Here is an 8,700-nt window from a genome sequence, read left to right as displayed (position 1 = left end):
AAACCCCCTCATACGTTACTGTCGGCCTCATTTATACTCTTTCCTTTCTATCTCTCTCCCTCTGTCTCTCTCTCCCTCTGTCTCTCTCTCCCTCTTACTCTCTCTCCCTCTTACTCTCTCTCCTACTCCGTCTTTCACTCTCTATGTTATATGTATGATATATATATATATATATGCATACGCACACACACACACACACACATATATATAGGTATATGTATGTATATATATATATATATATATATATATACATATATATATAATATGTATATATATATATATATATACTTATATACTTATAATATATATATATACATACAGATGTACACAGGTATAGACACATGCACACGCACACACACACATACATAACATCCATCCATACATCCATCCATGCATCCATCCATACATACATACATACATATGTATATGTGCTCGCGTGTGTGTATGTGTGTGTGTGTGTGTGTGTGTGTGTGTGTGTTTGCGTGTGTGTGTGTAAAAGTGCAGGAATTAGCTCTGTGGTTAAGTTCGCTGCGCAATCACGGCGTTTCGGGTTCAGTCCTACTGCACGGTACTTTGGGTAAGTAGCTTCAAGAGTCTCGGACGAACCAATGCATTGAGAAGCAATTTGGCAGAAAGAAACCATGCGGACGCCCTTCACGTAAATCCTCTGTGTTTATGAGTGCGCATGTGCGTGAGTATGTGTGTGTGTGATTGTATGTGAGTGTATGCGCGCAGTATGTGTGTATAAAGCAAAGAGCATATTGAATAATCTGGTCCTAAATGCATGAGTTTGAAAAGGACAGAAATGCTTTTGATCTAGACTAACTTAATACTAAACAACATCTATCTATCTATCTATCTATCTATCTATCTATCTATCTATCTATCTATCTATCTATCTATCTATATTCGAGGCTCCGATGAAGCTCTACGGTGTTACTTCAGCACACAACTATGAATCCACTGTATCCTACAGCAGAAACAGCTGTAAGCTAATGAACTTCATAAGATAATTGTCTATTCCTTTGTTATTTCACTTTCTTACCTATCTATCTATCTATCTATCTATCTATCTATCTATCTATCTATCTATCTGTCTGTCTGTCCCCCTCTCTCTCTCTCTCTCTCTCTCTCTCTCTCTCTCTATCTATCTATCTGTCTGTCTGTCTGTCTCTGTCTGTCTATCTGTCTATCTGTCTATCTGTCGCTCGATCTAAAATGATACAAACTGATGTACCGTGAGAAGTGAGTTCCCACTAAGGAGGAACCTTGCCAGGAACATCAAAATTCACTTCTTTATCACATCACATGAACTCTTTATTGTAGTTTATGAAATTTATTACCGGGAAAGACCATCACGTCTGAAACAAGCATGGTATCTCTATGACTACGTTATCTAATGTGCCCTTCGTTTTCTCTCTCTTTTTTCTTTCTTAAAAGGACTGCAGAGTGTAGTTTGATAAAGATTTGTCTGTTGTTTCTAGCAGAGCTTGTTACCGCGTTGAAGTTCTCTCGTTAACTAAACTGTCATGAAGTTTAAATACAATAATGTTGTTTAGCTTGCTCATTCTTGTGATAAAAGACATTCCAGCCGTGGCCATCCAGTTTTTAAAGAGTATTTAGAATTAACTATGTTAAACTAATCCACCTATATACAATGTTTAATACAACGTTGATTGCATGTAAGGGAAATGGAGAAGTTAACTATTATTTCTAGCATGTCAAGCGACCACATAGAGGACTTCCTCGTTGACTCGTCATTATAACATTTTAAACATGGTGTTTGGCTCTCACAGCCTTACTCTTCCCACTCCCACTCTCTCTCTCGCTTCCTCCCTTTCTCTGGCAATAACTGCCACTCATTCTCATTCTGCCTCTTCCTCTTTCTTCCAATACCTCTTTTATATAATTCTCTTTCTCTGCGTCTACTCCACCTCCTTCTCTCCCTGTTTTTTTTTTTCCGTCGGACACTCCCTCACCACACAGTCTACAGCCCGTCAACACTAACACCCCCACCCTAACCCCCTACCCTGTCATTTATTTCACTACAATGACATGCCTGTACGAGACTAACCTTATACGTATATATATATTTATATATAATATATATATATATATATATATATATATATATATATATATATATATATATATATATATATATATATATCTTTACTTTTTAGATTTTTGTCTCTCCACGAACTTCCAAACACACACACACACACACACACACACACACACACACACACACACATATGCAAATACAGATGAATATACATCTACACCCATGCTTGTACGTACGTATGGTACTAAGGTATCTGCAGCCTGATCAATCTACCGGCTCAAACCCACATGAAGTTAAAGAACCGCGCCCGTAGTCGCACACACACACGCATATATATATAATCTCTCTCTAAATATATATATATATATAGTCTCTTACTTGTTTTAATCATTTGACTGCAGCCATGCTGGAGCACTGCCTTAAAGGGTTTGTTTTAGTCGAAGAAATCGACCCCAGGACTTATTCTTTGTAAGCCTGGTATTTATTCTATCGGTGTCTTATGCCAAACGGCTAAGTTACGGGGACGTAAACACACCAACATAAGTTGTCAAGCGATGGTGGTGGAGGGACAAACACAGACACACAAATATATATATACATACATACATATAAATATATATGTATAGGCGTAGGAGTGGCTGTGTGGTAAGTAGCTTGCTTACCAACCACATGGTCCCGGGTTCAGTCCCACTGCGTAGCATCTTGGGCAAGTGTCTTCTACTATAGCCTCGGGCCGACCAATGCCTTGTGAGTGGATTTGGTAGACGGAAACTGAAAGAAGCCTGTCGTATATATATATATATATATATGTATGTGTGTATGTGTTTGTATGTCTGTGTTTGTCCCCCCAACATCACTTGACAACCGATGCTGGTGTGTTTATGTCCCCGTAACTTAGCGGTTCGGCAAAAGAGACCGATAGAATAAGTACTAGGCTTCCAAAGAATAAGTCCTGGCGGTGCTCCAGCAAGGCCACAGTCAAAAGACTGAAACAAGTAAAAGAGAATATATATATATACATATATATATATATATACGAGAGTCTTCTTTCAGTTTCCGTCACAAAGCTTTGGTCGGCCTGATGCTATTGTAGAAGACACTTGCGCAAGGTGCCACGCAGTGGGACTGAACCTGGAACCATGTGGTTGGTAAACAAGCTTCTTACCACATAGCCACGCCTGGGCCTATATATATTTATCGATGAGTGCCTTAAAACGAAGTTCAGAATAACAACTATGCAAAAAATATTCTTAATTGTAGTTATTAATGAATTAAGTATTTTCCATGTGTGTATGTGTGTGCGTGTGTGTGTGTGTGTGTGTGTATACAAAGAAAGGAATGACTGGTACATCGAAGTTATCACCGGTGGTTGGTCGGATCAACCACCGGCGAAAACTTTCAAGCTTTTCTTTGTGAGAAAAAAAAAATTATTTTCTACAGAAAATGCATTAAGTGCCATTTCAATTAGATTTTCGATTGGTCTTTATGCACAACTATATATTAAACACACACCTATCACCGGCCGTGGCTTGTTCAGTGAAATTTAGAGTCAATAAATTTATACATATCAAAAACATGTATGGAGCCTTCGATTCAATTAATATTCATTGTTATATATTTGTGTGTAACCTTAGACTTTTTCTATCCAAAGAGATTTTAACGCTGTCATTTGCTTTGAGATTCACCGTTCCTAAAAAGAATGCACAGATAGATAGATAGATAGATAGATAGACGCATATGTAAAATTTGCGTGTGTGTTTGTGTGTGTGTGAGTATGTGTGTGTAGGTAGAGGTGTGACCATATATAAAACATACCATAGTGAATGTATGTATAATTATCACATGAGAAATTTTAATTTTTTTTCGTCAAACTAGCTTTCTTGTTCATTGTTCTATATCTTGTCAGCTGCTTGCCATAAAACCCACACCACCAAACATACATACATACATACATATAAGCACCTGGACACACACACACACACACACACACACACACAGAGTTTCAAACAAATAAACAAGCATATACATTAATTACACACATAACACTCGTCTGCAAACGTATTCACATTCATTTATTTGTACACTTAGATAGACATGTACACACACACGCACGCACACGTACACACGCACACACTCACACGCACTCACACACACGCACACATACACAGTTGCACACACAAATACGCACGTGTATATAAATATATTTGAACTATTGTACAGGTATGCACACACGCATTTTTTAAATTCACTCTTATTAGACATTCATACATACAACTCAATATATACACTCACATACAAGTGTATGTACACAAGGAACAGTTATAAACACACACACACACACACACATACACAAATTCATAAATATATATGCGATTAAACACCTACTCACACATACAATTGTACGTCATAAAGTTATAAACATGCACACACGCACAAACACATTCACGCACACACATATACACACATCTACATCCTTTTTCAGAAACTAAGCGCTCATATATTCAACTTACTGGGGCTCACTCACACACATATACGCACGTTCGTGCGCACACACACACACACACACACACACACACACACACACACTCACACGCACACACACAACCACTGGCACTAACGCACGATTCATAGTCACATATAAATAGACACAAGCACATGCAACGGAACAACGAAGGAGCCTCTATGAGATCGCTCGATTTGCTAGAAATAGCAGCCAAATCTCCCTTCTTCATTTATAAATATATTTAGCGTATTGACAAAAGAACGACACATTTGATGATGTAGTCTTAGGTGCATTATGGAGCATTCTGCTTAAATAAAGGACGGGATGGTCACGATAGGAGTGTTTCTGATTATAGGTCTTCCGGTTCATGGTTGACTAGGGGCGACAACACATGCAACGAGATACATACATGCATACATATACATACATACATACATATATATACATATATATATATATATATACATGCACAGGTGTGTGCATGTGTGTGTGCGTGTTTGTGTGTATACACGCATATTTATATGTATATATGTATCTGTCTCTCTATATACATTTGTGTGTGTGTGCTTGTGTGTATGCATGTGTGCATGTGTGTTGTGTGTTTGCGTCCGTGTGTAAAGTTGCATTTGATATTGCAGTCGAGATGTAAGGCGTGGTGGTCACGTGTGAAAGGCCTTTGATCATCAATTTACTCGTTTGGAACCACTGACCAAGGGCAAAACAACACTACTACTACTACTACTACTACTACTACTACTACTACTACTACTACTATTACTACTACTACTACTACTACTACTACTACTATACTACTACTACTACTATACCTATGTGCTCTCATGAACATGCATGCATATAAAACAAAAGGAAAAAAAAGGATTGCGAAGTGGATCTCCGTCAATTGCGACGATGTATTTCATTGAATTAATCGATCTAGTGAGCCGCCAGCTGATTGTATTATATAGAGAAAGTGGTTGCGTACTCCGTAGACACGTATATTCTTAATATGATTCTCATACAAAAAATCAGTGCATCATAGTGACAAAGCAAAACCCGTTTGAATTATTAACTGGGTATGAGCATCCGATGAGTTTTGGCACAATTTCCGTCCAGTTAGTTTCATTCCCGAAGTTTGGGGTTTTGATTTTGCTCCGGAAACCACGCCACGGGATCGAACCCTGGATCTCGTGAACGTGAAGCGAACTTCTTACGCATTCGGCCATGATTTAAGTCCAGACGCATCATAAACACACGCACCAACACACACACGCACACGTGCACACATGCAGACGCACACATCACACACATGCACAGAGAAACTCACAATTACAAACATACATACACATGCACATACATACACATTCACAAATGCGTGCAAATACATTTACACACTCAAATACACATATGCACACACACACACACATATGCACACACATACAATTAAAGTTCTACACCATCGGATGTATATACAAACACACGTTTACACATATATACACAAACAAATAAAGCTTATATCCAATGCACGGTCTTCAACATACATACAACTACACACACGCACTACAAAGGAGTGAACTTCTGCCAACGTGGTTGGCCGACCTGCTAGAAATAGCAACCAAATTTCCAGCAACAGCCCTGCCTTTATATTTATTGCACAATGATTCAAATAACGTCTAGGATGCTGCTTTAAAACAATAGTTGCCTAATAAATTATTTTTTCGACCCACAGAATAACTAAATGCAAAGTTTACCTCGGTGGAATTTGAACTCAGAATGCAAAAATACAAAGAAAAAGAAAATGCCGGTTTCAAATAAATAACGGTCTGGTACCCTTAACAATTCTGTTAGTCCACCGGTTTAGATAGCTAGGGTCATAGTGAATAATGTAGACATAGATAGTCTCTAAAATCAGACGGGATGGTCACGACTAGAATATAATTGATCATATGTCTAGTCGATTACGGTTTGTCATGGAATTATACAAGATATCGCTCCAAACTCATATATATGTGTGTGTGTGTGCGTGTGTGTGTGCGTGTGTGTGTGTGTGTGTGTGTGTGTATGCGTATACATAAACATGCAGACACGAGAAATAGTCGACTATATACATACATACACCGTTATTATACACGCAAGCACACTCAAGCATGCACGCACGCATAGAACGTATACGTGCAAAAAATGAAGAAGCCTGCCTCTTTGTGGTCCCTCGACATGCTAGAAATAGCAGCTAAATCTACCTTAATTAACGCTACCGTCTTGAGAAAGAAACGGACACCTTGCACAGTGGAAGCGTGTGTGCTGAATGCGTTTGCGTGTGTGCAGCGCAGCACACACGCAATTTCATAGCTCCCATGTTACATATACATATACACATATACACACACGCATACGTACATACATGTGTGCGTGTGTATGTACTATGTATGTATGTATGTATATATGTATGTATGTATATATATATATATATATATATATATATATGCATCTGCGTACGTATATATACATGCGTGTATGCATATGTATATATATAGGTACTTATGCCTATATGTACATACAAACATATATATACATATATATATACGTATATACAAACGCCAGTGCACACACACACACACTTATAAATACACAGACGTCACAAATATATAAGATGCATACTTTCAAATACACACATATATATGTTTGTGTGTATATATATATATATATACCATATATATATATAACGAGCGCTCATGTTGCAAGTAAAATACGTACCCGTATATTTGCACTACCATTTAAAGATACAAAAGTTTTAGATGTATATGAACACTTTCAAAGTATGTATAAAATATATATACACAACATATATACACACTTGCACTGACATACATACATACACACGCTGTCTTATAAACACATGCAGAAGTTGTTAATTTAAAATGCGTGCGTGTTATGCATGTATATACACATATGTGCGTGTGTGTGTGTGTGTATTAATGTATATATGTATATTATATATATATGTATGTATATACAATCAAATGCACAAATTCAAAATATACTCATACACGCACAGACAGACCTACAAATACATATAGAAGTTATGTATGTTTAATATATGCACATTTGTAAAGTATATATATATATATATACGCACACACACACATGTAACACAACACAACGCTTTTTACTAATTAATAAGCACACACACATGTATATACATATGTATCATATATATACATATATATATATATATATATATGTGTGTGTGTGTGTGTGTGTGTGTGTGTGTACACAACCACATACATATACACACATCGAGGTCTCTACTGCCGCATCCCTCACATGCCCATATAAGGTAAAATTCTCCAATAACCTCGGGACGTACTATGACGACAAGCTGGTCGCTTTAACAGCAGCAGGCGCCGCCACAATACCACCGCCGCCACAATACCACCGCCGCCACCACTAATACCACCGTCATCACACCACATCATCATCCTCATCATCATCATCATCATCAGTAGCAGCAGCAGTAGCAATAATAGTAGTCGTAGTAGTAGTAGTAGTAGTAGTAGTAGTAGTAGTAATAGTAGTAGTAGTAATAGTAGTAGTAGTAGTAGTAGTAGTAACAGCAGCAGCAGCCAGAGTTACTGTAACACCCCTCTGCACTTCCCCTCAGCCCTACCCAACCCAGATGCTCAAGATTAAGTAGACCTCCACCACCACCACCTCCACCATCATCATCATCATCATCATCATCGTCGTCGTCGTCGTCATCGTCATCATCATCATCATCACAACCACTTACGCTACCACCACTGCTTCGCCACCATCACTGCCGTTAGCATCGTCATCCTCCTCCCCGTCATCATCACAACCACCATTATCATCACCATCAACATCACCACCATCATTACCATCATCAATCACCTCTGCCGCCGCCTCTCTCTTCTTTTTCTTCTCTCTCTTTCTCTCTTTCCTTCTGTCATTTTCTTACTACTAATACTTCATCGTCATCATCATCATCATCATCATCTAAATCGTCGTCGTCGTCATCACGAATAACAAGAGCGAGGAGAATGAGTAGTTTGAACTATCGACCTAACCTGCCAAAAGTGATAAATAAAATAAAATAAAATAAATAAATTAATTA

This window comes from Octopus bimaculoides, chromosome 7 (genome assembly GCF_046866305.1).
Source record: "Octopus bimaculoides isolate indiv1 chromosome 7, ASM4686630v1, whole genome shotgun sequence".
Classification (NCBI taxonomy): domain Eukaryota; kingdom Metazoa; phylum Mollusca; class Cephalopoda; order Octopoda; family Octopodidae; genus Octopus; species Octopus bimaculoides.
This window is presented reverse-complemented; position numbering follows the sequence as displayed.